The following is an 8697-nucleotide window of genomic DNA, read 5'->3' on the forward strand; positions in this document are numbered from 1 at the left end:
GCCCATGACAGTATCAAGTTCGTGAAAATGATTTTGACTTTGAGATTCCATTTAAAATTAAAGCAGATTGAAGTCACAAAAGAGTTTAAGGTTGATGATGATTACGACCGTAAACTGGGTTTACGGTTGAAGAGTTTACGACCGTAAACTTGGTTTATGGTTTAAGTGATTACGACCGTAAACTGGGTTTACGGTTGAGCTGTGTTACGACCGTAAACTACGTTTACGGTTGATGAGTTTACGGTTTGTACGTTTACAGTTTAAGCGTTTATGGTTAATGAAGCTTGGTTTACGGTTTTTGAAGATTCACAGTTTTCGGTTGATGAAGAACTTGAGTTTACAACCGTAAAAAGGGTTTACGGTTGGCAGTAAACTCCCAGAAAGCCTTCAAAAACACGTTTTTGCAGTAGATTCAGTTCCTTTAACCACTAAAACACTAAAACCAATCTTCGAACAACAAGAATATCAGTTTAAGCACCCCAAATCTCGATTGAATGAAGCTTTGACACCGGTTTTTGCACTGATACCAATTGTAAGGTCCTGAAAAGGATCTTTACCAATGATCAAGCAACAAAAAACCACAGATAGAAGAATAAGAAGAAAAGAAATCGAGCTTGCACACGTTTATATTCAGAAAAACGTCAGATACAACTCGATGGAACACTCTGTAAACGCAATGGCATCAACAACTGCACAATGACCTACACCTCTGCTATTTATACTAGACAGGACCGCAAACAGGTTTTACGACCGTAAACTGGGTTTACGGCTGTAAACGTGTTTACGGCCGTAAACTCTGTTTACGGTCGCAAACACATTTTCTGACCAAAAACACATAAACAACTCACAAACTGTATTACAGACTCATACCAAACAAAATACAATGAAAGCCTAGACCAAACCATTAACTGGACCCTTCACTTTCTAGACATGGTTCGTTCCATGATGAGACGAGCTTCGCTACCTATCTCATTCGGGGGGTATGCCTTCGAGACTGCCGCCCATATCCTTAACTTAGTCCCTACGAAAAAGGTTGCCAAAACACCTCACGAGATGTGGGCGGGGAAAGCTCCCTCGTTGGCACATATCAAGGTTTGGGGTTGCGAGGCTTTGGTAAGACGAGAGACCCACAACAAGCTCGAACCTCGTAGTGAGCTGTGTATTTTCATCGGCTACCCGTAGAAGTCCTTTGGATATCTCTTCAATAGACCGAGTGACAATGTTGTCTTCATTGCGAGGAGAGGGGTTTTCCGAGAGCGAGAACTCATAAGACAAGGAGAAAGTGGGAGGCAAATCGATCTTGAAGAGCTATAAGAATCGAACGATGAAGGAACCTCTAACACCGGTGCTCAACCTGAGGAGGAAACTCCTGTTGAACCAATTGACGAGTCCTTACCTCTTAGACGTTCCAGTAGAGTTAGTGTTCCGCCTGTGTTGTATGGTTTTCATATAACAAGTGAGGGTGATACGTTTATTACTGATAGTACACTAATAAATTTCGATGAACCTAACAGTTACAAGGAATCCGTGGCAGGCCCGGAGTCTGCGAAGTGGAAAGAGGCTATAGGTAGCGAGATTCAGTCCATGTATGACAACAAAGTTTGGAATTTGGTTGACAGTGTGCCAGGTCGTAAGACGGTCGGGTGCAAGTGGATCTTCAAGAAGAAGACCGACATGGATGGGAAAGTACATACTTATAAGCCGCGATTGGTTGCAAAGGGATTTAGTCAAACTCCCGTAGTTGATTATGATGAGACCTTCTGACCAGTTGCGAAGATAAAGTCTATTAGGGTGATGTTAGCCATTGCTGCATTTCATGACCATGAGATATGGCATATGGATGTCAAAACAGCTTTCCTCAATGGGAAGTTGGCTGAGGATGTTTACATGAGTCAGCCAGAGGGTTTTATCGATGCGAAGCATCCCAATAGAGTGCATAAGCTTGAGAAATCCATTTATGGATTGAAACAAGCATCTCGCAGATGGAATCTTTGTTTCAACGAGAAAATCAAAGAGTTTGGCTTCCTGCAAAGCGAGGATGAGTCATGCGTATATGTCAAAGCCAGTGGGAGTATAGTTAGCTTCCTCGTATTGTATGTCGATGACATACTACTCATAGTAAACGACATCACGACCTTGCAGAGGTTAAGACCTAGCTTGGGAAGTGTTTCGCTATGATGGACCTTGGAGAGGCTGCCTATTTTTGGGAATAAGGATAGTGAGAAACAGGAGTAAAAGACTAATAGGACTAAGTCAGAATACTTACTTGGACAAGGTACTAAAGAATTTTAGTATGGATAATTCCAAGAAAGGGGAGTTACCATTCCAAAGCAATACCAAGTTGAGAAAGACTCAAAGTCCGAGTTCCGATGCTGAGATAGCAGAAATGAGTCGAGTACCTTACGCTTCCGTAGTTGGCTCGATCATGTATGTTATGACTTGTACTCGCCCTGATGTGGCCTACGCTTTGACCATGGTCAGCATATATCAAGGGAATCCTGGTTGAGCATATTGGACCGCCGTCATAAATATTTATAAGTACCTTCGGAGGACCAAGGAATGGTTTCTAGTCCTCGGTGGGAGTGATGACTTAAGGGTGCGAGGGTATAGTGACGCCAATTTTCAGACAGATCGAGATAATTACCGATCTCAGTCAGGCTGGGTCTTTACCCTTAATGGGGGAGCAGTAACTTGGAAAAGTTCCAAGCAAGAGACCGTAGCTGATTCAACGTGCGAATCATAGTACATAGCGGCGAGCGAAGCGTCAAAGGAGGCGATATGGTTGAAGAACTTCATTGGAGACCTTGGAGTTGTGCCAGCTATAAAGGATAATTTTATGTGATAATAAAGGAGCGGTTGCCTTAACCAAGGAACCAAGGGATCATGGTAGATCTTGACATATCGACAGGAAATATCATTTTATTCGACATCGGGTGGAAGAGGGACTCCTGGTAGTGAAGAGGGTATCGTCAGAGGATAACCCAGCAGATCCCCATACGAAGGGACTGAGCAAGGTTAAGCACTTGCAGCACGCTAGGAGCATTGGGCTGAAGGACGATATTAGATTAGATTAGATAGCTTAGAAACGTGTAATAGATAAATTGTAATTAACATTTGATGATTAAATAAAGGAGTATTATTTATGAGTAAAGTTACTGTCTTATGTTAATTTTTTACCTATTGCATGTTTTGACTTCCTGAATGATAAGATTATTCGAATAGTCTACAGTCGCTCATAATTTGGAAGTAGGTATGAAAGAAGGCTGTCATGAATTGGTTTGTAGACTGTCTAAAGTGTATTAGACATAGCAAAAGTTTGTTGCAATGTTCATGAGTGCTTATGAATAAGATTTGAGCATTGGATTAAACCCACGCTTGCTGGTATCACTTCATGGAATTTATCACGAGTGATCGCAAGACGATCATATCATATAGTCTTTAAACCTAGATATATGATTTATTGTTTGCAAGTTAGTTGTGCATTGATAATGCGTAAACGCCTCAGTAACTTGATGTAATAAAACGCATTGTTGTGCATGATTTGATGAGTGAATGGTAAATGCATATAAATTGAAGTTTATCTATTCTTTTTATCCTAATAGGGTAAAAGCGATATCTGGGCCCCTCGATGATTTGGTTTGACTTATGTGTCGGGCCCGGTCAGGACTGAATTGATGTGTTGAATTGAGTTCTATGTCAGACGAATCAGATATCGAGAAACAAATTGTTGGACAATAAGTATGACTATGTTCCATGTGATTGTCCGCACGATATCTAGAACGGAGGACTATACGATCCCTTATCTAAGGGACAAGTTACTAATAAGATCAGAGTTCGACAGCGTCTTTGAGAGCTACGATTGCTAATCGGATCCTGAAGTCGTACTTGCATTTATAGTTACTAGAATTATCCAAGTGGGAGACTCTTGGATTAGTGTCTAAGCCCGTAACTATATTTGGTATGTACTTGACCCGATTGTGCATGGTCCTTTTGGGTTGCCTTCACCAAAGCAACTAGACAGGATGATTTATGGACAGAGAAAGGTTATTATGGTTTATTAATATATTATATGAATAATATATTAAAGGAGAAATCATATAGTTTAATTAATATTAGTCAAGAATTAATTAAGAATTAATTTTGTGACTAAAAGAGATTAATTAAATAAGGGGGACTGGAACTATCAATTATAAGATAATTGATTTTAGGCTGTGAATCCTTATGGATATAAGGGGGACGAAAATTAGAGTGTAATCCCACTCTAATTTCGTCCAAGGGGCCTTATTCCAGAAGGTTCTTGGAGTTGCTTAGGGCCTAAGTCATCCAATTAGGGTTTTGACTGAAACCCTAGCTGCTCAGCTATTTAAGGACCCTTAGGGCTACAGATTTCGGCCACCAGAGAAACCATAGAGTTACTATAGCCGAAATTGTGCTTCCTCCTCTTCTCTTCTCAATCATCTTCTTGCCTTGGTTTTTGTAACCATTAGAGGTGTTACACTTGTGACACTAAGCTTTTAAAGATCGAATATTCTTGCAACTATTGAAAGGTATCATCTAAACTTGTTATATTATAGACCTTAATTTTAATAGTATGCTAGATTAATGTAACATACCAATTTTCAAGCCCAATTTTTTTTTCATTTTTAATTAAGTAATTCTCAACATAGTTTACCAAAACATTTCCCATGCCATATCATTTGCAAACAAGAATATAACAATGTGTCTGAAAATCATAATGTCAAAGTAAAATCAATCAAAGTACAATCCCAGAAAACTCCATGCGGAAATCATGTGTGTCTGTGATGCGCTGCTACACTGGCGGCTCCTTCCCCTTAAACGAAGAGGTACCTTAAACCAAACTAAAACTGTAAGCACAAAGCTTAGTGAGTTCCCAGTCATACCACATACTATACAGACATATCGCATACATACTGTCGGGCAATTCTGGGGTGCCCGATCTACCCAGTACGGCCAATCTGGGGTGCCGACCTACCCTTGTCAAGCCATTCTGGGGTGCTGACCTACCCATGTCAAGCCATTATGGGGTGCTGACCTACCCTGCGGTCCTACCAACCGAACCACGGGGACTATTCCACCCCCTACTGCTACTATCACATATATCATAACGTAAACATATTGTCAGACGTTTCTGGGGTGTCCGACCTACCCTTCGGTCCTAACAACCGAACATGGGGACTATTCCCTCCCTACTACCACTATCACATATAACATATCATGCCAGCATATAAACATATCATCACATACTGTCAGACATATCTGGGGTGTCTGACCTACCCTCCGGTCCTAACAACCGAACACTACTACTGTCACATATAACATATCATGCCAGCATATAACATATCAGGTAGTAGCAAACCTAGATGATATCACAAAGACGATCATCTAACATACAATTCCTACTGGTGGGTCGGCATTGTGGCTGTAGACCCACAACTACTAGAAGGTAACTCACCTCGAACGAGTAGCTGCTGATAATCTGTGCGGGAAATCTCTGTCTGCTGCTGCTCCGGAAATCCTCCGGCTATAATCCCCACAAAACACTTCATCAGAGTCTGATATCTATTCTTTAGGGTAAAATGACCATTTACCCCTGACAAAGTCCAAGTTAAAGTCAAAGTCAACTTCCAGTTGACCCGACTCGCCGAGTTGGGCCGCCAACTCGTCGAGTCCCTATCTCTTCAACTGTCCCCCATCCACATCTCTACTCGTCGAGTTTAGCAACGACTCGACGAGTTCTCCTTCTAAGACAACCTCGGATGAACCCTCATCCGACTCGCTAAGCGGTATGAACACTCATCGAGTCCATCTTCATCCTATGAACACGTCCTGTCCTCGACTCGCCGAGTTGTATGAACAACTCGTCGAGTTCATCTTCAAGAGTTGGGAGATTGCCTTGGACTCACCGAGTCAGCTCATGCACTCGTCGAGTCCTATGAACTCCAGGACTAAGGCTCACCCCAATACGTTTGGGTCACTCCCCTGGACCCTCTAAAACCTTTCATTCACTCAACTGGGTCTCTTGAACCATAACAAAAAAAGGGAAGTCAAGCCTCGGACTCGCCGAGTCCCAAGAACGACTCGCCGAGTCGATACAGTCTCAAGTCTATTCCTTCGATTTCTGGTGTACAAGTCTTGCCCAAAAGATAGATTTAGGCCCCTAAACTCGATCTAGCACGTAAAGTCACGAACTTTACGTGCATGCATGGGACTTTGAGTTAAAAAGGCTCTAGAAGAGGCTCTGAAGTTGCATGGGGGCTTCCATGGGTGCAAAAGCAGCCCTTCTCTGCCTTGTAACTCTTCTATGGACCTAGATCCGTAGCCTCAACCCCCAACCATGCTTGCAATCATGGTTGGTCACCAATAATGGCTTATAAAAGCCCTAATCTCCCCAAAAAGGGATCTAGAAAATGAACAAGTAAGGTATCGACTTTATACCTTACAAGAACTGCAAATGATGTACCAAACTCGAATCCTTCAGTCTCCTCTTGATCCTTCTATGCTCTTCCTTCTTCCTTGTGGTAAAAACCCACAAAAATCACTCAAAAGCCTTAGATATTGCACCAAAACACTTAGGCTTTGCTATGGAGGGTTTCTGGGAGCAATAGGGACGAGTGGTGGCTGAAAGAGATGATTAAATAGGGCGCAAACCCTCAGATTAGGGTTTTTGTCCAGTTAGAGCCTACTCGTCGAGTCCAGGACCCGACTCGACGAGTTCCATACTTAAATCTCGCGTCTCATCCCGCTTCTACTCGGCGATTTGGGCCTTCAACACGCCGAGTCCCAGGCCAAAAATGCAAAATTACTTAAATAAAATACATACCAGGAACCAGGTGCTACAAATCTCCCCCACTTATTTCAGACTTCGTCCTCGAAGTCTGCTGCTCGATCCTGGAACAGCTCTGGGTAATGCTCCATCATCTCATCCACCGGCTCCCAGGTCCATTCCGAGCCCTTCCGGTGCGGCCATTGCACCTTCACGAGATCCACCCTCTTGTTCCTCAGATCCTTCGACTTCCGGTCGAGAATCGCTACAGGCCGCTCGATGTAATTCAGGCTGTCATCAACCTGAATATCCTCTAATGGTACCACTGCGGAATCGTCCACCAAACATTTCCGTAACTGGGAGACGTGAAAAGTGCTATGAATCTGACTGAGTTCGGCTGGCATGTCCAGCCTATACGCCACCTTGCCCACCCGGGCTATAACCCTGAAAGGTCCAATATACCTGGGACCCAACTTGCCCCGCTTCCTGAATCGGATGACACCCTTCCATGGCGACACCTTCAGGAGAACCATATCCCCGACCTGAAACTCCAAGTCTGATCGGTGCTTGTCGGCATAACGTTTTTGCCGACTCTGGGCAGTCTGAAGTCTGCTCCGAACTTGCTGAATCCTCTCTGTCGTCTTGAGCACCACTTCGGTGCTCCCCGTGACCCTCTGGCCGACCTCACCCCAACATATCGGGGTCCTGCACTTCCTCCCGTATAACATCTCGAAGGGAGGACGGTCAATACTCGCATGATAGCTATTATTATACGAGAACTCCGCCAACGGAAGGTAGGTATCCCAGCCACCTCCGAAGTCTAAAACACATGCCCACAGCATCTCCTCTAGAGTCTGGATGGTCCGCTCGCTCTGACCATCCGTCTGCGGGTTAAAGGCGGTGCTAAAATGCAGACGAGTACCCAGCTCGTCATGAAACTTCTTCCAAAACCTGGAAGTGAACCGCACATCCCTGTCAAAAATCACTGAAACTGGCACTCCGTGCCGAGCTACTTCCTCTCGGATATAGATGTCGGCCAACTTCTCGGTCGAGATGCTCTCCTGGATCGGTATGAAATGGGCACTCTTGGTCAACCGATCCACGATTACCCAAATCGAATCCACTCCCCGTGCAGTCTTGGGAAGCTTGGTGATCAAATCCATGGTAATATCTTCCCATTTGCACGTGGGAATATCTAATGGCTGCATCTTGTCGTGTGGCCTCTGGTGCTCGGCCTTGACCTTCCTGCAGGTCAAGCACCGCTCCACATACCATGCTACGTCCCGCTTCATTCAGGGCCACCAATAATCAGGACGAAGATCTCTATACATCTTCGTCGCTCCGGGATGGATAGAAAATCTGGATTTGTGAACCTCCTCCAACAGGACCTGGCGCACACCTCCATGATAAGGGACCCACACCCTACGGTGAAGAGTCAATAATCCTCGGCTATCATAGTCGAAGGAGGAAACCCGGCCCACTATATGTTCGCTCTTCCGATGTTCCTCCTTCATAGCCTCCTGCTGAGCCTCCCGGATCCGCTCCAATTGTGGAGTCACCACTGTCATCCTCAGACAGATGTACCTGATTGGCGCTGCCTTGCGGCTAAGCACATCAGCCACGACATTGGCCTTCCCCGGGTGGTAGAGGATCTCGCAATCATAATCCTTAACCACATCCAGCCACCAACGCTGCCTCATGTTCAGGTTCGGTTGATCCATGAGGTACCTCAAACTCTTGTGGTCCATGTAAATGGTACAACGAACACGATAGACGTAATGACGCCAAATCTTGAGGGCAAGAACAACAGCCCCCAGCGCCAAATCATGCGTCGGGTAATTCGCCTCGTGAGGCTTCAGCTGCCTCGAAGCGTATGCAATAACATGCCCTCTCTGCGTCAGTACCGCGCCCAA

The sequence above is a fragment of the Lactuca virosa genome, chromosome 3 (assembly GCF_052849685.1).
Source record: "Lactuca virosa cultivar CGN04683 chromosome 3, Lactuca_virosa_CGN04683_v6, whole genome shotgun sequence".
Classification (NCBI taxonomy): Eukaryota; Viridiplantae; Streptophyta; class Magnoliopsida; order Asterales; family Asteraceae; genus Lactuca; species Lactuca virosa.